The sequence below is a fragment of the Vulpes vulpes genome, chromosome 1 (assembly GCF_048418805.1).
Source record: "Vulpes vulpes isolate BD-2025 chromosome 1, VulVul3, whole genome shotgun sequence".
Taxonomy (NCBI): Eukaryota; Metazoa; Chordata; class Mammalia; order Carnivora; family Canidae; genus Vulpes; species Vulpes vulpes.
The window spans coordinates 158,255,358-158,278,919 of record NC_132780.1 but is presented as its reverse complement, the minus strand read 5'-3'; positions in this window follow the sequence as shown (position 1 = coordinate 158,278,919).

Genomic DNA, 23,562 nt, shown 5'->3' with positions numbered 1-23,562 from the left:
TCTCCCAGGAAAGACTTCCAGGCTTCCACCTGAATTTGTTCTCTTTCCTCAGTGGTGAAGAGAACCTGCAAAAGCTGTTGGCAGTCATCCCTAGTAAGCTGGTGGGTAAAGAGAACAGTATCTAAAAGCCTGATTAGATCTCTCGGATTATCAGAGAACTTTGCATTTTGGGCTTTCCAATTATATAAATCACTGGTGGAGAACGGCCAATATAACATTAGCTGTACGCCAGTCTCATTGGGGGCCCCATGGGGCAGAGAGGAAGGGAGGTAGAGTTGGCCGGCCCCGCATTTGGAGGTGGGGCCGTCCGGTGGGACCGACCGCGTGTCCCCACTGCTGGCCCGCGCACAGGGACTCCCTTGTCAGGGAGGGATGGCACCCCTTCTGCAGCCCCCGATGCCTCCAATGGAGGGGTGGAAGCGGGGGGTGGGGATGCCCAGTAGGGCGGCAGGAGAATCAGGTCCTCCAGGGAGGAATCCTGGGAGACTGGATGAAAAGGTGCTTTGGGCATAGAATCGGTCTCCTTTTTGGCTTTCCGCAGGGCTAGAATCTCCGTGGGTCCTGCTTTGGGGGGTAAAAATGGTTTTAGCCAAGGAGGAGGATTCTCGATCATGTCCTGCCAGAACAGGATGTAGGGAACCTGGTCAGAGTGGCCGTCAGGTTCATCCCTGAAGATCAAGGTCTTAACCTGTAAGATAATAGGTAGGTGACAAGTTCCTTCCTGGGGCCATCCCACGTCAAAGGTTGGCCATTCTGATATACAGTAAATTTGGAATCTCTTTCTCTGTATGTCTATGCTCAGAATATGAGCTCTTTCCCTAACATCTGAGAAGTGAGAGAGCATAAGAGATAAGGGAGTGGTTTCTGTCTCCCCCATTATGTCCCCAATCCACACCAAGACACAGACAGTAAAGATGATTAACAAGGACCCAACAACACAGACAAATGCACAAACAGTTAACAAGGACATAGTGACACAGACAAACATGCAAACAGTTAACAAGAACACAGTAATAGACAAACAAATGTTCCGTGCGGCCGCGGAGACAAAACAGAAAGTAACCTGAAGGGCTGGCAGCCGGCCCTCCTTACAGATGAGGACCCCTTCCTCCAGGCAGAGGCAAGGGACATCTCCTCAAGACCTCTGGTCAACGACCCACCAGTGCCTCCACCTAAGCCAATGCCGACCCAATACAGATTGGAATTCCTACAGGTAAAGTAGTTGAGAGCTCTCAGAAAATATGCCGCAAAAGGTGGAAAAAGTTGAGTGCACTCACCACGCGTGAAACCCTCCAGATAGGGTCCTGGGGGTTTCTGGGATCCCAGACGAGCCCCCAAATGTTGTGCCCAAGATCACGAATCCAAGAAACCACCGAGGAGCCGACACTGATACAAACACATGAGGGTTTAAGATTTATTTATTTACTTATTTATGATAGACATAGACAAAGAGACAGAGAGGCAGAGACACAGGAGGAAGGAGAAGCAGGCCCCATGCCAGGAGCCCGACGTGGGACTCCATCCCGGGACTCCAGGATCATGTCCTGGGCCAAAGGCAGGCGCTAAACTGCTGAGCCACACAGGGATCCCCCCGCACGAGGGTTTATTTACAAGCTCAAGCCTGGGTCCAAGTGTACCCGACGCAGCGCAGCAGGGACATGGACCCCGAGACTAAGAGGCTTAGCAACTTTATAGGGGCCAGTGGCCAACGGGATACGCAGAAAGTTGCGCAGTCATGCTGGTCCACTCGCAGGTGGCTGATTGAATTACATTTTACCTTAAAGTATCCATTTGAACTGGCCTATCACTGAGCTGGATTTCCAATTAGGGTGTGCCCTGGGCTTGACTAGGGTGGGGCAGTGGCCTAAGTAATAAGCAGGTCAGCACAAGGTGGGTGCAGCACAAAATAGAGTCAGTCCTGCTCTGCTTGTCCAGGGGTAGGGGATTTTGTTAAATTGCCTGGGTCCCACAGGTGCAAATACGAATCAAGGCCATGATCAGATATCATCTCACACATTTTAGCATGGCTATTATCTAAAGGACAAGAGGAGGACATGAGTGGTGCACTAAGTTAAGCATCCAACTCTTGGTTTTGGCTAAGGTCCTGATCTCAGGTTCATGTGACGTAGCCCCACTCTGCTCAATGTCAGCTCACAGTTTGCTTAACTTTCTCTCTCCCTTTCCTTCTGCTCTTGCCCCTGCTCTCTCTTTCTCTCTCTCAAATAAATAAACGAATCTTAAAAAAAAAAAAATTAAAAAGGACAAGAGATAACGAGTGTTGGTGAGCAAGGGGAGGTAAGGGAAACATTGTACTCTGTTGATGGGAATGTGAATCAGTATATATGAAAAACAATATGTAGTTTCCTCAAGACATTAAAAAGTGGAACTACCATATGACCCAGCAATCTCACAACTGGGTATATATTCAAAGGAAATAAAATCACTATCTTAAACAGATACCTGCACTACCATGTTCTTTGCAGCACTATTTACAATAGCTTAGGTATGGGGAGAAAAAAACAACAGCAACACATTTCCATTAACATTAAATGAATAAAGAAAATGTGGTGTGTGTGTGTGTGTGTGTGTGTGTGTATTATCAACCATTAAAAGGAAAATCCTGACATTTGTGAAATACAGATGAGCTTGAAGGACATCATGTCAAGTGAAATAAGTCTGACAAAGGAAGACAAATACTGTATGATCTCATTTGTATATGGAATAAAAAAAGTTGAAATCATAGAGGTAGGCAGTAGAGTAGTGGTTACCAGGTGCTGGAGGGTGGGAAAATGGGGGCCTGTTAGTCAAAGGACACAAACTTTCATTTCTAAAATGAATAAGTTCTGAGGATCTAATGTTCTACAGGGTGACCATAGTTAATAATGCTGTATTGTATACTTGAAATTTATTTTTAAAAAAAAGTTCTTAAGTTTTCTCAACAATTAAGGGAATGGAGGTAATAACTATGAGGTTATCAATGTATTAAATAGCTTGTTTGTGTGATTACTTCACAATGTGTACATATATCAATATCACAAGTATACTTAAAAAGTGTGCAACTTTTGTCAATTAAACTTCTATAAGGCTAGGGGAAAAAAGAAAACACAAACTTAATATGAAGTCACTAAAATATAGAACTTCAAATTATGCCAAACAAAAAACTAATAAAGAAGAAAAAATGGACAAATTCACAACTATAGTTAAGAGAATTTGGCACTCTCCCAACCCCCTCCAAACAACTGATAGCACAATTTGACAGAAAGTGTAGTAATACCGAAGAGCTCAATAACACCATCAGTCAAAATAGTCTAATCAATACTCAGGAAAATTTCCAAATCCTTGGTAAATAAACAGCAAAGTTGTAGATAAACTACGAGTTAAACAGAAAATGTCTGTAAACTACATATATACATAAACACACATTCAAATGGAAATAAAGTATATCAAATTTGTGGACACAACTAAAGCAGAGAGGGTTGTTTATAGTACTAAATGTGTATATTAGAAAACATGAAAAGTGTCGAATTAATAAGTGAAGCTTTCATCTCAGGAATCTAGAGAAGGAAGAATCAATTAAACCAAACCAAGCAGACAAAGGAAATAATAAAGATAAAAGCAGATATTAAAGAAATTGTACATAGGAAAATATTAGAGAATATCAAGGAAACAAAGAATTGGTAAATGGTACATGAAAGGTAAATGAAATTTACAAGTTTCTAGTTAGACTGATAATGTAAAAAAGAGAAAATACACAAATTACCAATTATGAGGAATGACACAGGGCTTACCACTTCCTTAGACACATTAAAAGGATAATTAGGGAATATGAAAAACAGTTTTGCATATACAAATTGATAACTTTGATGAAATAGACAAATTACTAGGAAAAAAAAAAAACTACCACATCTCACCTAATATAAACTAGATCATTTGAATAGCTCCATACTATTAAGGAAATTCAGTTCATGAATTTAAATTACCCAAAAGAGAAATCCTCAGACCTAGATGATTTTACTGGAGAATTCCACCAAATGTTTAAAGAATTAACACCAATTTTATACAATCTCTTCCAGGAAAAAGGAGAGAAAATATAACTTCTCAGTTCATTTTTTTAAAGCTATTATTCCATCAAAACAAGATAAAATCAGTTTTAAAAAATGAAAGAAAACCACTGATCAATACCCCTAAAGAATATAAACAAAAATCCTTAAAAAAATATTAGCAGATAGAATTCAATAATATATAAAAATAATTATACAGTATGAGAAAATGGGTTTTACTCCAGAAATGTAAGAAGAATGGTTCAATATTAAAAAATCAATTATTATAAGCCACATTTACTGTATTAACAGGGTAGAGAAGAAAAATCACATGATTTAATCAGTTTATGTAGAAAAAGAATTTGTCAACATTTATTTCTATTTATGATAAAATATATCAGAAGAACAGTAATAGAGAAGACTTAAAAAATATACAACTAACCTATATCTAATTATTAAATACTAAATTCTTCCTCCCTAAAATCAAGAACAAAGAAAAATTGTTCTCTCACTCCTTTTTTAAATGAATTAATTAATTTATTTTAAAGATTTATTGATTTATTTGAGAGAGACAGTGAGCGAGAAAGAGAGCACAAGCAGGGGTAAGGGGCAGAAGGAAGGGAAGAAGCAGCCTCTCCCACAGAGCAGGGAGCACAACATTGTGGCTCAATTCTAGGACTCTCGGATCATAAGCTGAGCCAAAGGCAGATGCTTAACCAACTGAGCCACCCAGGCACCCCTTTCATCCTTTTTTATTTAATATTCTCCTGGAAGTTACAGCAATTTAATAAAGCAAAAAAGAGAAATTTAAAGGAAAAAAAATATAGGTCTGAAAAAAAGCAATAAAACTGTCTCTGTTGCAGATAGCAGGATGCCCGTGTAGAAAACTCCAAAGAATATATGAAAACAAAAAAATAACAACAAAAAACTTAGAACCATAAGTGATTTTAACAATTACAAATGATGCAACAACATGGATGGATCTAGACATATAATGCCAAGTGGAGAAGAAATGGGTAGGAAATATCAGAAAAGGAGACAGAACATAAAGACTCCTAACTCTGGGAAATGAACTAGGGGTGGGGGAAGGGGAGAAGGGTGGGGGGTGGGGGTGAATGGGTGATGGGCACCAAGGGGGGCACTTGACGGGATGAGCACTGAGTGTTATTCTGTATGTTGGCAAATTGAACACCAATAAAAAATAAATTTATTATTAAAAAAAAATAATGCCAAGTGGAGTAAGCTGGTCAGAGAAAGACAAATACCACATGATTTCATTCGTATGTGGAATTGAAGAAACAAAACAAACAAATAAAGGGAAATAAACCAAAAAGCTGACTCTTAACTATAAAGAATAAACAGATGCTTACTAGCAGGGAAATGGGTAGGGGGATGGATGAGACAGATGAAGGAGATTAAGAGTACACCTATCTTGATGAGCACTGAGTAATGTATGGAATTGTTGAATCTCATATTGTACACCTGAAACTGATATACTGTACATTAACTAAACTGGAGTTTAAAAAAAAGAATGATGCAAAATAAATATGCAAAGGACCATAGTATTCCCATATACCACTAATAAACATGTGGATACTAAAATTAAAAATTCAGTGCCATTCACAATTTATCTAAAAAATGAAACACTTCAATACAAATTTAATAAAGTATGTACAAGACTCATATTTTGAAAACTATGTAACACTGATGAAAATTCGAATACATCTAAATAAATGGAGATACATACTGTGTTCATAAACTGAAAGACTATTTTGAAATTTTAAAGATACAGTTATTTACAAATTGATATACAGGATTTTTTTAAAGGTTTTATTTTATTATTTTTTTAAAGATTTTATTTATTTATTCATAGACACAGAGAGAGAGAGGCAGAGACACAGGCAGAGGGAGAAGCAGGCTCCACGCAGGGAGCCCAATGTGGGACTCCATCCCTGGTCTCCAGGATCACACCCCAAGGTGCAGGCGGCGCCAAACCGCTGTGCCACCAGGACTGCCCGATATACAGGATTAATGTAATATCTATCAAAATCTCAGCAAGACTATTTATAGGTACAGAAGATTATTCTAAAATTTATATGGAAAGCCAATGGAACTTGGATTGCTAAAACAATTTTTAAAAAACCCTATAATGTACAAGGTAAGTTTACCCAATTTCAAGGGTTATTAAAGATATAGTAATTAATACTATGTGCTGTCAATGAAGGTACAGATGCACAGGTCAGTGGAACAGAATAAAGGAATCAGAAATAGACTCATGTAAATATGTCCTACTGATTTTTTGCAAAGATGCAAATTCAATTCAGTGGAGTAAAAGTGGCTTTTTCCACAAATGATGCTGAAACAATTAGCCATCCATGAGCAAACAAAAGAATTTTTGATCTATGTTTCATATGTTTAACCTAAATATCTCACATCTTGTCTATAGTTAGTCGATTAGACACTAAAAGCACGATCGACAAAGAAAAAATTGATAAATTGAGCTTCATAAAAATTAAAAACTTTTGTGTAAGACTGTTAAGCAAATTAAAAGACAAGACAGTATACAGACTGGGTGAAAATACTTACAAACCATATATACAACAAATGACCTATTCATATAATATATAAAGAACTCTCAGAACTAAAGAATTAAAAACAAATTAGAAAATGGGAAATTACATAAACAGACATTTAAGTGAAAAGAGGATACGGATGACAAATAAGCAGATAAAAATATGTTAAATATTACTATCCAGGGGATCCCTGGGTGGCTCAGCGGTTTGGTGCCTGCCTTTGGCCTGGGGTGCGATCCTGGAGTCCTGGGATTGAGTCCCGCCTCGGGCTCCCGGCATGGATGGAGCCTGCTTATCTCTCTGCCTGTGTCTCTGCCTCTCTCTCTCTATGCCTGTCATAAATAAATAAATAAATCTTTAAAAAAATGTATTACTATCCATCAGCAAAATGCAAATTCAAACCACAATAAAGATATCACTACACAGCTATAAGAATGGATGGCTAGAATTTAAAAAAAATAGTGACAAAACCAAATATTAATAAGAATGTGGATGAACAGGGTCACTTATACATTACTGATTGAAATTTAAAATGTTATAGCCATTCTGGAAAACTATCTGTCAGGTCTTTTAAAAATAAAATTACATATGCATTTACCATACAATCTACAGTATGCTCCTGAGCACTTATCCCTATTGTTTTGTTGAATGGTCTGTTGGTGTGGCGGTGGGGGGTCTCAAAGCCTCAGGGAGTAAGAGCAAGCTCTTGCCCTTGCAGGCTGCATTTTATTCAGCTATCACACAAGGCAGACAAAGTGACCCTTGGTTTTCACTCTCAATGTATTTTAGAGATTTTATACGTATAAACTGAGGTCAGGCTGCTCTTTCTCACAGGACTAAAGGATGAATCCATACTGTTTACAGCTTGATCTTGCATAAGATAAAGTTTCCATCTGGACCATTAAGTACATGGCATCTCTGTCTGCGGAGTCTACTGTACGGACACTTCCTTCTGGAAACCATCCCATGCAGTCATTCCCTCACATATCCCAGAAAAATGAAGACTCATGTTCATATAAGAACACAATTGTGAGGGCAGCCTGGGTGGCTCAGTGGTTTAGCGCCGCCTTCATCCCAGGCGGTGATCCTGGAGACCTCAGATCAAGTCTCACATCGGGCTCCCTGCATGGAGCCTGCTTCTCCCTCTGCCTGTGTCTCTGCCTCTGTGTCTCTCATGAATAAATAAATAAAATCTTAATAATAAAGAAAAAAGCACAATCGTGAATGTTTATATTAGCTTTATTCATAATAGCCATAAACTGGAAATCATCCAGATGTCCTTCAATGGGTGAATGGTTGAATGAATGGTTAAACAAACTGGTCTATCCATACTATGGAATAATAGCACTAAAATAGAAGGAATTATTGATATTCATAACTTGTACTGATCTCAAGGGGATTATATTGAGTGAAAAAAAGTCATCCCAAAAGATTACATATTTTACAACTTCATGTATATAACAATATTGAAATGACAAAATTAGAGAAATGGAGACAAGTGTTTACTTAGAGGTAAGGAGCAGGAGAGAAGAGAATGTGATTATAAAAAGGCAGTATGAAGAATTCTTGTGGTGATGGAAATGTTGTGTGTCATCACTGTTCATATCTTATTTGTGATATTGTACTAAAGTTTGTAGGATGTTACCATTTGGGGAAAGTGAATAAAGGCTGTAAGTCATCTATTATTTCACATAAGTGTGTGAATCTATATTTTATCACAAAATAAGAGGTGTAATTTTAAAAAGGGATGCCAGGTAATATGCTTCTAAACTTGATTTTTATCCTAGGCAAAATTCTAGTTTTACTTTTTAAAAAGGTTGGCTATGATAATTTAGAAGGAAAATATTATATATATATGTATATATACACATACACATCTATATATATGTGCACATATATATATGTGCAGAGATATATGTGCAGAGAGAATGAGAGACAGAGAGATGGAGACAGAGAGAATGAGTCTGTGAAACAGAATAGAAGAACTATAGATGAAAAATAGGTCACTAGTGTTTTTAAGTTAAAATTATATTGAACTAAGTATTTCTGCAATATTTATGTGTACATTCCATTCCTGTGTGACTTTTTCATTCAATACTTTATTTTGAGACATATTTCTCATTCATGTTTGCTTAATATAATGTAATATATATATGATACTCCATCAATGAATATTTCATTTTTTTCCCTTGTACATTGCATTCTTGTTATAAACATTCTTGTGCATATCTCCTGGTCTGTAAATTTTCTCTTTGGCATACTTTGTTATTGAAATATTTCTATATTTCAAGTCTACATTCCTACAAGCATTCTTGCCAATCGGAGAAGGACAAACAGTGTATGTTCTCATTCATTTGGGGAATATGAATAATAGTGAAAGGGAATATAAAGGAAGGGAGAAGAAATGTTGGGAAATATCAGGAAGGGAGACAGAACATAAAGACTCCTAACTCGGGGAAACGAACTAGGGGTGGTGGAAGGGGAGGAGGGCGGGTGTTGGAGGGGAATGGGTGACGGGCACTGAGGTGGACACTTGACGGGATGAGCACTGGGTGTTTTTCTGTATGTTGGTAAATTGAACACCAATAAAAATTAATTAAAAAAAAAAAACTATGTTTAAATATTGAGAAATCTCTGATTCATATTAAGTACTATTTTCCCAACAACATTGATGTGAATACACTTATGCTTCTCAGATCAACAATTTATTTTTAATGGTATTCTGATTACCGGTGACCTCATTTTAGTTTCTTCTTTTCCCTTTCATGAGTCAGGGCCAAATCCTATTGTTGATGAGTTAGAGGGACTGACATTTGAATTTGTAAATGATTCAGGCTATTATATCTTTAATATTAATGCAATCTTATATTATTAAATACTTACATATTTTAAATTGTATTATATAAATAATTCATGTGTATATGAAAATACATATTCAAATCATACTTGATTGTTTTTTTAAGTTTTTATTTCAATTCTAGTTAATTAACATACCATGTAATATTAGTTTCAGGTGTAAAATTTAGTGATTCAACACTTTATGCATCACCCAGTTGCTGATCACAAGTGCACTCCTTAATCCACATCACCAATTTAACTCATCCTCTCCCCCCACTGACATCCTGAGTATTTGAAATATAAGGTAAAATTCACCTTCCCTGCTATATTTCTCAGCTCCACAAGGAACTGATGAAGAAGAAAAAAAAAGTGAAAAGACTGGCCTTACTCATTGCTAACATTTTATTAAAACCTGCAGTAGTTAAGAAGGTATGACACTTAGGTAGTAAAGATAGTCAACAAACAGAATAAAATAAGAGGGAGGATCTCAAACGTTTTGATCCCAAGATCTGTTTATAATTTTAGAAAATTATTGAAGAGGTTAAAGAGCTTTTCATTTATTTCTATATTTACTACATTCAAAATCAAAACAAAAAATTAAAAAATTATTCATCTAAAGATGACAGTATCAAATCTCTTTTATTATAGACAACATTTTTGTGAAAAACAACTGCTTTCCAAAACAAAAAATAATAATTTAAAAATTATAAAACCATTTAATTATATCTCATTTTATTTATAAATCTAGTTTCATAGAAGGTGGCTTATTTCTCATATCTGCTTCTGCATTCAGTCAATTGCTATGTATTGTTGTTGGGCATATATGAAGAAAATCTGGACCCACAAAGATATGTAGTTGGACAAAGAAAGAGGATTTTAAGTTTTTTCAATTAATTATGAAAAATCTCCTCTGGTACCACAGCAACCTATGGCCATTGAGTTTCTCAATGATAAATGAAGCGTGGCATCTGAAACCCCTGTTACCATCTATCATAGTACTAGGTAAGTTCAGCTTATGATTGACTTCAGTTAACCCTGAAGTCAATTACATACAAGCACCACCACCACATAAAGTTTTTAGTTTCATATCTACCCTAAAGATCAGCTTTTGCATCCTCATTTCCAGAATTAACATGAGGACTGACAAATAGTATCTATAAGGATGTTTTCCTGAGACTACAAAGTTCATCTGAGGTATCCCATGGCCCTGCTCAGCAGAGGACTAAGGCTGAGTTATGTGGAAAGATACAGATGATGGAAAGAAAACTAATAAATGCAAAGTGAGCAGAGTTTGACAGTAGAGAATGCAAAGTATGTATAATGCTCTTTTATGGATGATAAAATTGAAGCTTGAAAAGAGCACATAATTTGTACAAAATAACACAAATTATAATTGATGAAGATAGCATTCAAACTTATTACATGTCTAAAATTTCCCCATGATCAGTCTCATTTTCTGCCTCCCTGTAATCAACTTGTTTCTAAATATTGCTTCTTTGTTTAAATCAATAAAATAAAATATATTTTTTAAAACGTGATTTAAAAAACACTTTTCTAAAATTCACAAAACTAAGTCAAACCTGAATACATACATTTTTTATATGAAATATACTTACAAACAGGGGAGGACTTTTGACTCAGAAAAAAAAGATAGGAAAATAAAAAGACTGGAAGTAGAAATTTATAATACTGCAGTAGTCTCTTCTGTCTCGCTTGCACAATTATTTGTTAGCTATGAAACATAGCTAGACTTCTCTCACAACAACTGGAATGTAATTTTCTGCTGTTTATGTATCAGGTGAATTCTGTAAAATAGAATGATACATATTTAATAAGTTTCCTATTTCATTGCATAGAGAATACTAAATTTAGAAGGTTAGTTAAGGGAAAAGATGGACTGGACCACCTTTTATGCCTCAAGTTAATTTTTCCCCATTATTTAATAGGATGTAATTATTTTAAATAAGGATGACAGGTCCTAGAGAATTGTTATCTTACCTCCCTCCATTGAGTGTAGTTTTATGTGCTTACTTCTTTTTTTTTAAGATTTTATTTATGTATGTATTTATTTATTTATTTATTTATTTAAGAGAGAGAGAGAGAGAGGAGAGAGAGAGAGAGAGAGAGAAGGAGCAGAGGAGAGGGACAAGCCAACTCTGCACTGAGCACGGAGCCTGACATAGGCTCTACCACAGGACCTAAGTTCATGACCTGAGCAGAAATCAGGAGTTAGAGACTTAACTAACTGAGCCACCCTGGGACCCCTATATATGCCCACTTCTTTAACTATTTAGAAGGAAAATTTCATCAATACTTGTAAACTCTTTATATGTTTCCATATGATACAGTTGTAGATTTAAAAATATTAATCTAGGGATCCCTGGGTGGTGCCGCGGTTTAGCGCACCTGCCTTTGGCCCAGGGCCTGATCCTGGTGACCCGGGATCGAATTCCACGTCGGGCTCCGGATGCATGGAGCCTGCTTCTCCCTCAGCCTATGTCTCTGCCTCTCTCTCTCTCTCTGTGTGACTATCATAAATAAATAAAAAAAATTTTAAAAAATAAATAAATAAAAATATTAATCTAATTCATCACAATATCTATATGTACACAAGTAATCATTGAAATCCTTTCCTTCTCTTGTGTTTATTTTATAGATTATGAGGTTGCAACTTAGTTAAGACATGTATAAAATTCTGCCCATTTGGGGGTAATAGCTCATTTATTTTTTCCCTAATAATTCAATGAACTTTTAACGTAACTATTTTAGTCTTAAAGTATATTACTTTATTACAGGGACAACATACTGTTGATGAAAGAATATATAAGTAGTTGTATATCAAGCATAATGATTATTTATTATTCCTGAGAGTTAATTTGCCATTCCAAAAATAGATATTTTACTCTATGCACATTAGTAGGACAGGGTTGAAGTGATGATGTAGAAAGAGAAAAAAAAAATTGAAATGTGAGCATATATACAACATATACAGATAACATCTTTGAGATGGAAAATAATTTAAAGTTACATACATTCATAGATAGTAACTAAGGAATAAAACAACTATATTTTGGTTAATATGTGGGTTATTCATGAGTCATATTTATAGGGAAGTAGTTTTTTTTTCACTCTCTGCCCAGCCCAGAGGCTTTGATATGCCACTTTCCTCACTCTGCTATCACAAGTATAAAATATCTTTGTTACCATGCCTGCTGTGGAAACTACTAACATTGCATGAGAATTATTTTAGCGTTTAATGAAAAGAGTAGAGCAATGTGTGGTTTAATCAGTGACTGGACTTTGCACAATTGTTTGAGCTGGTTATGTGGTCTATGTGAGTTTGCTGCACCTATCTCTGGTCCAGCAAACTAAAATCTTCAAGACAAGTGATCAGGAAAGAAGATGGACAGAAAACAAGGCAGGCAATGGTAATGTTGGGCCTGTTTAGATGAGCTGGAAACCAAGATAAGATGGAAACCTCATGGCTATCTCTATGACTCCAGGCCTTCAGTTTTGATAATGGGAGTGTCTTGGAAAAGCTTGTGATACTTATTGTGGAAATAAAGGTACATCTGGCCCAGGAGTGGAAGATGCTGAAGGAAGATTTGGTAGGGTCTAAGGAAGCTGGGGGCCTGGATACAGTCCCATCCCTGTAAGAGGAACCAATACACCAGTGATAATGTGTATAGGCAGCAATAGCACGTCATCCTTGTGCTGACCCTCTGAGCTCTTCCTATATATTTATATAGTATATCTATCTACCTACCTATCGTTTATCTATACTTGTTACTTAATTTTCATTCTACCTTTCAGATCTGTGCAAAATGTCTATGTGCGTCAAAAGATGTCTGTGAATAAGATGAAGTTCATGTTAACATGATATTGCTCAGAGAAAGATATCTTGGGAAAAGTAGTTCTTATGTAGCTAAATTGACAAAATACAAATGTCCACATAGTTTGTATTCTGTTTTGTTACCTGATACCATGGTAGCTTTTCACTGTAGGAGGGAAATAAGAAACAATGACATATCAGTTCTGTATAGTACATGTGATTTCTAAGCTTAGATTGGTCCCTATCACCTTCTTTATATAACTGGTTTCATTCTTCCCATATAGACCTACAAATGCTATTCTTTTTTTATAACTCATCAAATTCTACTTACATTTTTCCTCAACCCAATTATCTATACAGCAAATGACCTTGTCTGTTACTTTCTAGAGGACACATGGCAATTGGAAATAAACTCAATTTCCTCCTGAGTACCTATAAAATTATAAGTGTCTGTATATGTCACTGTATCACATTGTTTACAAGAATAATCATCGTCTCTGGTTCAAAGTTAATTCCTTACATTTTTTTCTCTACACAAATTTCATTCTTTTGCTTTTTGGAATCTGCAATAAGCAGTTATATTAATTCTGAATTATATCAACAGTAGTTGCCTGAATACACCTTGCATTAAAGAAAGGAATTCAACTTTTTTTTTCACTGCCTGTAAACTGTTTTTATGACAACACAATCCTTCCTTTGTCAGGATTCAAGAATGCCACCTTCTGGCTAAAATACCTCTAAAGAATGTCTGGTAATGACCAAGTTTAGTATAAGTTACTTCATCTGGCATTTGGAGCTTTCTTCAATATTGCTGCAGCCTAGATTTCTGGATTTCTGTTCAAATGTATATTTCACAATTGCCAGTCAAAATCAACTTACTGTTCATCAGATATGAACCATGTGTTTTTTTTCTCATAACTCTGACTAGTTCTATTGCTCCAACATTTATTCTTACAGCCAGCAAACATTTATTGAATGCAAACAAAGGGGCACATATTGTTTGCTGTGCATGCAAAATGAACAAGACAGAATCTTGCCATGAAGGAGGTAGCTAGCTATTCAATGACAAGATACTGCTGAATGCTATTATCATTTATAGTGATAATTGCCATCATACAAACACATGATAGAATGAAAACAGAAGAAAGAAAGACTCAATTCTCCTGAAGGGAGAGGAAGAGTTGAGGAAGGCTTTTTGGATTAGTTACCACTTGACTAAGTATTGAATGATAATTCTGGCTCTGCAAGCAAGCAAAGTGGTTACAGACCCTACATTATTCATCTACGGTAAATCTGTCTTATAATTTATATGTCGAGTGCTACCTACTTCAGTTGCTTTTCCTATGTCACCAATATAATAAACATTCTCCCTATGTTGACTCCTTGTGTATGATTTTGTATAATCTTTTGACATGTGTTAGCACTTACCTATTCTCCTAGCTATGGGTTGGAAACGTAGCAAAGCTCTTTATCTACCAGTGGCTGAAAAGTAGTACTTAATAACTCAGTTCCTTTGTGAGTTTTCCTACATATTCTCTTCACTATCATATTCTTTTCTGTTTTAAAAAAAAAAAAACATGCAGTGTTTGAAATATAATCTATATAATGTTACCCACTCCAAAAGTGATTTGAATTGATATTGCTCTTCCAGAAGCCACTATTCAAGCCTAAGAAAGACAACTCCATATGCATAAGAAACTATGAAAAGTATTTTTGGGGACTGGAGCAAGGATTCCTCCTTTAGTCTTAGAACACATGATATGAGGAACAGCCTCGTATGCTTTCATTATCCTTCAGATGCTTTAATGCAGTGTTTCTCCTGCATTGCTTCAGGGTAGATTTCAGCAGCAGGATCATTAGAAACTGCTACATGCGTTTTACTTATTTATTTAGGTAATTAGTTGGATTTACAAGAACTTACTGAAGGGAAGGTTCAGGACTTCTCATTTCAATGGGGCCTTTCCCAAGGTATGGGAAGGCTCTTGAGCGGATTCACAGGACTTTATGTTTTAAAACTCTAGTTGGGACACCAGGGTGACTCAGGGGTTGAGCAGCTGCCTTCACCTCAGGTCATGATCCTGGGATCCGGGATCGAATGCCGCATCGGGCTCCTGCAAAGAGCCTGCTTCTCTGCCTATGTCTTTGCCTCTTTCTCTCTCTGTGCCTCTCATGAATAAATAAATAAATCTTAAAAAAAAAAAAAAACAAACCTCTAGTTGGTCAAGATTACCTTTTTACCCAATGTGCTCGCTAGCTAATTCCTTCACTAGAATTGAAATAAATTAAGCTTTTTGTGATATGGCAAATGGGGAATTTATGTTTAGGGTACATTCAGTTTGGTTTTAGTGAGATAGTCTTATGCAGTTCATGCTCACCTTTGAGAGCAGATATTGCTAGATATCCAGGTAGAGAGATTGCTCTGAGGATACCCACACCACTCACAGAACCAAATCATCTAGCATCATAACCAAAAGTAGAAAACAAGAGATGGTACAGTGATATCAACATGTCCTAAAATTATTAGTAGTGGTAAATTGGAGGAGAAATAAGATCTGAAAGGTATGGAACCTGTTACTATCCTGTGGAAACGTTTTTAATCTTCAGACATATAAGATTGTAAGCAGAGCAGAAGATTAGGTTCTCAGCAAGACCTACTCAAATAGAAAGTTCTTTCCTGTCAGAAAAATATTCAGCAATATCACAATCATAGACACATCACAGTTTTCTTCTTTATGTGAATTTCCTGAAATAAAATGGATAGCAGGGCACATAGATCAATACTACGTACAGCTGATATATTGATACATAAAGTCACATATTTTATGCAACCCAAGGCATCAGGGTTATTTTACAATATACCTGACATACCTTTTCCCCTGTTAAGAATAGTGGTTAAAAAAGAAACAGTCATGAATACTGCCTCTGACATATGAAAATGATCCAAAGAAACAAGTGTCCCATTAATAAACCTTCTACACATATTCATCAAGAATTCAACATACTATGAGTATTTTAACTACCCTTAATGGCTTAATGCAACATGGTTTTAATTTTAAAATTCATTGCAATTATTTTGTGTAATTAATTTAGGATTAATTTTGTATTTTTTCAGTGTTCTTAGGATTCAGAATTATTTTCAGATTTAGTTGTGATGGAGAGGAAGAATCTTAGAGGAAGTAGAAAAATCTAAATGTAAATAAAATATTTGTGATATTTGTCACCTTTTAAATATTCTTATATTTTTTGTGAATTATTTTCACAGTGGAGAATAAGGATTTACATGTATACTAATTTCATATTTGTAAAGTTAAATCAGTTTACTCTAAAAGAGGTCCCACAAATTTTTTAAATGTTAGTTCCATAAAACCTGGATTCAACTCTACCGAGTATGTATGTTTCATGTTTGGTATTAATAATAATATTTTTAAAATTTGACACAATATTTTTAGGATCGTGGATAAAAACAATAGAAATACCACTGATGAGGAATGGAGGATTTATTGCATATTGAATGAGTGTTAATTTGATATAGTTCATTGTAATTTTCCTAAAATACTCATTAAAATATAAGAGAAAATCAATCATACAGCAAAATAAAACAAAAATAAAATTATTTTTTGTTTAATTTATCTGAATTGCTTATAGATCTTTAACTTGACCTTAATTTAGGAAAATGATGTCATAGTATTGGTTATTTTTTAAAGTTCTTCAGGAAAATTCTCAATTTAGAAGTTTAAAATATGGTGTATAATTTAAGCAGGAAAGCCACAAATACATTAAAGTGATTGAATTTTGAGATATTGAATAGTTGATTTAAATTTATCTTGATACACCATATTTTTATTTTATAATCAATATAAATTATCAGTGTCATACTGAAATAAAATATTTTTTCTAGATCCTTCATTTAATGTTAAAAGTATTTTTTTCTGTAAAAATCTGGAAAAGGAGCTCCATTTTATAGTAAAAATACTTTGAACTATAAATAATGCTGCCTGATATTTTTTAGAATTTAAAAGACTTAGAAGAGCCCACAATTCAAAACTAAATCTGCAACTTTTCAAAAATTGCTTATTTTCATTGCTCCATATGTTTTTCATTATGCTGACCTACTTATGACACCATCTTGAAGGAAGAGCTGTAAAAATCACCTACCTAGCTAAAGAGAAGCATTACATTTAAAAGTATCATTAAGGTCAAGAAGGTTATATTGGAAGAATTGTAAGGAATAATTTGAAATATGAAAATAGGTCAAGGAGAGGATATTTAAAAAGATAATTTTCTTCTTTCATTTTTTTCTTTCTTTTTTTTTTTCTTTCTTTCTCTCTCTCTCTTTCTTTCTCTTTCTTTCTTTCTTTCTTTCTTTCTTTCTTCCTTTCTTCCTTTCTTTCTTTCTGTGCTTTCACTGACAGGTTTTAAACCATGATTCACTGACCAGATCAACTTAAAGACTCTTCTAAGAATTGAATACATTGAACAAGCATTCTTTTAAGATATGCTAATACCTAAAAAATAAGTAATCCATACTGCCACCAATTTTATACTCAGCAGTATTACACCTATGTGTTCTCATTTTCATCCCCTCATTTATTTAATTAAAATTCATTTCCCACTTCTTTGGGTTTATTATGGTCTTTATCCAGAATATTTATGTACCTCTAAATTGTATTGGCAAAAGTGTCTAAATTTTCAAGGTTTTCATTTTAAAGCAGTTGATAAATTGTGTAATTATAGATGTTATTGTGTAAGATGATTATTTTTCAAAAATTCATTATTAAATATGGAGCTCAGAAATCTTGGGTCCCAGAACTTATACTGGCACTTGTCAGGGCATTAAAAGTGTCACCAAAGCACTCTAGTTTTCGGATTTTCTCAAATGCAAAAGGAAGGTGTTGATCCAGAGGTGAGGAAAAAACTCAGTTTTTTGTAAGTACTGTCTAGAACAGTTTTAAGTAGTACTAAAACAGCAAGTAAATAAATTAAGTGCTACATAAGAACATTGGTTAATCATAAAATCTGGCAATCCAGTCCAGCATGGGTGTTCTTTCATTACAGTCTAGTCACTGGATCAAGATCTCTCTAATTAGGGATGCCTGGGTAGCTCAGTGGTTGAGTGTCTGTGTTTGGTACATGATCCCAGGTTCAGGTTCAGGGACCAAGTTCCACAGCCAGGTTCCCGTGGGGAACCTACTTCTCCCTTTGCTTATGTCTCCACTTCTCTGTGTGTGTGTGTCTCTCATGAATAAACAAAATCTCTTTAAAAATCTCTTCAATTTTTTCACACATAGCAGGCATTCTTAGTGCTCTGTTCAGATCATAACTGATCCAATCTATCATTTCCTTGGACCCATCCCCTGGCTTCTGTGCACTCTTGTTTTTAATACACTTGTACCTGTTACTCTCTTCAGAGAATTGTGCCTGGGCTTCTGCAGCCAATTAGCCAACAAGAGCAAGAGTGCTGGATTGGAATGTCCCCTCTCCTAGCAGAGCTGCAGGCAGCACTTAGCCACTCTTTGACCAGTCAATAGCTGGGTGGTGCTGAATGCAAATCCTTTGCCAAATCTGGACAGGAACTAATTTGGGAGGCTGCATTTACGTTTTGGACTCTCCCACAGGGACAGCCTGTAGCTGGCATTCTGTCTGAAATGGAACTCTTGCTTTATTTCTTCCTCTCCTTATTTTGCTTTCCTCCCAATCCTTAAGAGTTTCTCCTAAAGAAATTTCTTTAATAGGTCTTTTGTGTAGATTACTTACCTCAGGGTTTGCTTCTGGGGAATTCAAGCTAAATCACCTCACTATATTTACTATCTTTTTTTCATCTCTTTCAGTTACTTATAACACATATTTTAGCCCTCATCTTGCCTATTTACTAGAAAATTTCAGAAGACCGTGCCTGCTCATATTTTCTTATTTAATTTTTGGATTTGCTTAAATCGGTTTATGTAACGGTTATTGTCAATATAGTCTATTATTATTGTTATTATTGTTGTTATATTTTGTTTGCACTTGTAATTTTGGCTTTGCTTGTTTTTGAGTTTGAGGGGTCTTTTTAAGGGTTAGTTCTAAGTAAGAGTTGATGCAACTGTGGGTATGTGAAAAGATCTATATTTCAGCTAACTCAAAGATGACACTGATAATCGTGTCAAAATTCAAAAGCCATGTGTTGGATATGTACCATGGAATGTTTATAGTGGTTAGAAACACAGATTAGAGGCACACACAGAAACAGGAGCATATCTTTAAAAACCTAGTTTTCAGTGAAAAAAAAAAGATATATAGCACAATATTTATATAAATTGATCCACATAAAACAATACCAATTTTCTAAGAAAGCATATAAAAGACATCCATTAAAACCTTAGAATCATTGCTTATGGGAGGTGAAGGTGGGGAGGGATTAAAATTGAATCAATCAATCCATCACTCAATCAGGCAAATAACAGAGGGAACGTGCACAGATCAGTGAAGAAAATATGCCAGTAACTGACTGGCCTAATTAATTTAACTTTCTTGAATAAAATTCACTTAAAGCTTTGCTAGAATTAAGGAGCAAGAAATAAAGGCACAATTTAAAAATCATGAAAAGAACAAGGAACAAGTCGAAATACTTAGAAATATATATTTTTTGATCTGATTGTTATAGACTTAAATGTGTTCACCAAATTTTTTTAAAGAGATTTATTTACTTATTTATTCAGAGGGAGAGAGAGGCAGAGACACAGGCAGAGGGAGAAGCAGGCTCCATGTGGGGATCCCGATGTGGGACTCAACTCCCGGACTCCAGGATCACACCCTGGGCGGAAGGCAGGTGCTAAACCGCTGAACCACCCGGGCTGCCCTGTTCAAATTTCTTATGTTGAAACTCTAATTCCCAATGTGACTATATTTAGAAATAGGGCCTCTTAAGGAGATTATTAAGGTTAAAGTCATAAGAGTGGGTCCCTATCTACAAAGACTAGTGCTCTTATCAAAAGACCAGACACCATGGGCACAAGCTTAGAGGGACAACCACGTGAGGACATAGCAAGAAGAGAGAGGCCTCAGTGGAAACCAGCCCTGCCAGCACGTTATTTTTGGAATCTTAGACTTCCGATCTGTGAGAAAATAAATTTCCTTTGTTTTGGAAAGGAAACAAAGTTTTTAATATGCCAATTAATTTCAAGTGAATGCTACCTCTTTTCCTGAACTCTCAAACTTTCTGATTGATTAGGAATCAGAATGGTTGGCTTTTCTCTTTTGCATTCCTCCATATAACATACTCTTCCTTCTCAGTCAAAATATCTCTCTTCAAGCTTGCTGAGGAGAAAATATTAGTGATTGATGTGAAATTGGGAGGGTCATTGGTTACCTCTGATATCCCTGGAATGTTAACAGAAATAAAAAAGTCAATGTTCAGCTTTTGTTTGCTAAAAGAGAATATTAATATAGAAAGGAAAATTTCTGAAAAGTATTTTCTAAATTATTGTAGTTTCAAATCTGCTCATCCTAAGCTACGTTTGCCTTTATTAACACAGGTGAAACATTGGATATTACATAGAAGAAATAACCTCCCTCACCCAGTTCTGGGGGACAGTGGAAAGAAGTTGGAAATCAGAAGTGAGGTAATATCCTTCACTGATGTGTAGGGAACACATATCCCTACATAACAGAAAGGACATCCCCAAGAAAAGAGAGAGAAACAGCAAAATTTTGCCTGTATTTTCATTTAATTATATGATAGTCAACCTTATTGAAGGCTGTCCTTTCACTTCTTCAATTTGGACCAGCTGCATCCAAGTACAATATGTGGGGTGTGTGTGTGTGTGTGTGTGTGTGTGAGAGAGAGAGAGAGACAGAAAGACAGAGAGAGACAAAGGGTGAGAGAGATTACTCAGGAGGACAAGAGGTGTGAAATAGCTTGAATTTTGTTTTCCTTCATTTACAAGATTGAATAAAAAATGTTCAAATTTCCTACTTGCTCAGAGGGACTATGTTGAGTTTTTAGTAGAATAAGTTGACTTGCTGGCAGCTAAGGGATTCTGAAGTCTCTGCCTTTTGAATTGACCACTCAAACTCCCCAAACCAATAGAAGTTATAGTCCAAAATATGTCAGTATCAGTAAGAGCTGAACATGTCCAAGAGGATCCAAGATATTCAAGATGTCCAGGAGGATAATCAAAAGAAGAAAGACAATATCAAAATGTTACATTTAAAGAATTCAGTCTCAGGTATCAAAATCCATTTATAGAATTCAGTATCAAACACCAAAAGAAAGCCCATGGACGAATCCAAACAAATCATAGGTGAGTCACCAACCCAATATCCAGAACACCAGGGATTATGGATCCAGTGAATATTCCCCTCTATTGGGCCATAACCCTGAGCATTAAAAAAAAAATACTGAGTTATTAAAGAGACTGCTTATATTACTCATAGGGAAGTTTGCAGACAAAGATTGTTTTTCTGTTTTTTTGTTTTTTGTTTTTCTCTACTATCTACATGGGACAAGAGCTCTAAAAAAATTAATTATTGGCAATAAAAAGCCATATTTACTTCATTAAACAGACTAAAGTATATGTAATTTTCTAACTTCAGTATAACAATTTGTTTTCTATTATTATATGCAAAGCTATGAAAAAGCTTCCCAAAATAGGTAGGGAACTATGGGCTATGTTGAGAAAACATTTAATTGCCTAGACTTTATTCACTATTATGATTATCATTGCATTATTATAATTACTTGGTTCTGTGACTGAATGTGAATGTACAGATCTCTTAAAAAGTTTTAAGTATGTAAATCCTATACAAAAACACTCAACTCTAAAATGGCAAATTAAATTTTACAATAGAAAAATAATTGAATGGTTCATTAAAATATATATCAAAAGTACGTTATTACTGGTGAGAGATTTTTTATATGACTGTAAATTGGACCCTAGTAATATAGATATAGCATCAGTTTTTCAGAGCTAAAAAAGTTTTAAAAAATCAATTTCATCCAAATAAAAACAAACAAAAAGATTTTTAAAAAACCCTATTGGAACTAACCCTGAAATTTCAACTTTAAAAATAACTTCTGAATTATCTCCTAATTAACCATCAAATACGAGCAAATGGATGTTTACTTGCTCATTTATTATTATATGGCTATTTTTAAAGATTCTTAATTCAAAAGAGGAAGCACATAGTGTATTATAAAGAATGTCACTTAAGTTGAGTACTCCCTGGGGAAGGTAGAGTATGATTATTCTAACAAGCAATTAATCAGACTAGAACCAATTGCTATTTTAAATGCTACATATGTCAACTCATCATTTATTAGAAAATTGAAGGAGTTTTGAAGTTTGATATTTTATGTGTTTCTCAACATACTACATAAGTTCATATAATTTTCAATCTTAAAAAAGGATAGTCTAAATAACGCACCTTTGAAAATTCCTTCTTCAGCGCTCCTGATGGTCATTTAGTTCTCTCTCTGTGAATGATTCCAGTTGAGTGGGCTACACTGTCTCATTCATTCATTTGCCTTTTTTCCATACTCCCTCCCCTCCACTCTCTTCCTCTTTCTTCTCCTTCTTTTCCTTCTATCCTTCCTTCCTCTCTCCTTCTCTCCCTCCTTCCTTCCCTCCTCCCTTCCTTCCAGCAATTGATTACTGACTGCCTTCTCTTCCAATCTGGCTAAAGTATTGGATATGAAGATATAAAGAGACCTGGTTTATACTCCCTTGTGTTCTAGGATAGAAGATAGGAAATAAAGCAAGCACATATCAACCACATTTAAGACAATTAAGTGCTACAGGATGTCTGATTAGAAAAGTATTTCCTAGAGCATTATCTAACTTGATAGATACCTAAAGATAAGTATTATACAGCCAAAAGGGATAATTAGTCTCCTCTTTCTTTCCTTCCTTCTTTCTCCTTCCTTTTTTTTTCTTTTTACCCTTTAAAGCAACATAAAAGAACAGCTATCCATTCTTTTTTAAAAAAAATATCTAATTTATTTTAAAAAGTCAGGAGATAGGTTTGGTATAATTTATCTCTAGAAATTTTTGCCTCTCATCATTTTCTTTTGGGATAATTCAGAACAAATATGCATACACTTTAAGATGACACTATTTCAGATATTCAATAACTTTATCACACCTCCTCTCTAATAGTTTGCTAGTTTGCTAGGGCTGTCATAACAAAATACCACAGACTGGGTTGCTTAAACAACAGAAAGTTAATTTATCATAGGTTTTGAGGCTGGAAGTTCGAGATAAATTGCCAGTATAATTGATTTCTTTTGTGGCCTCTCTCC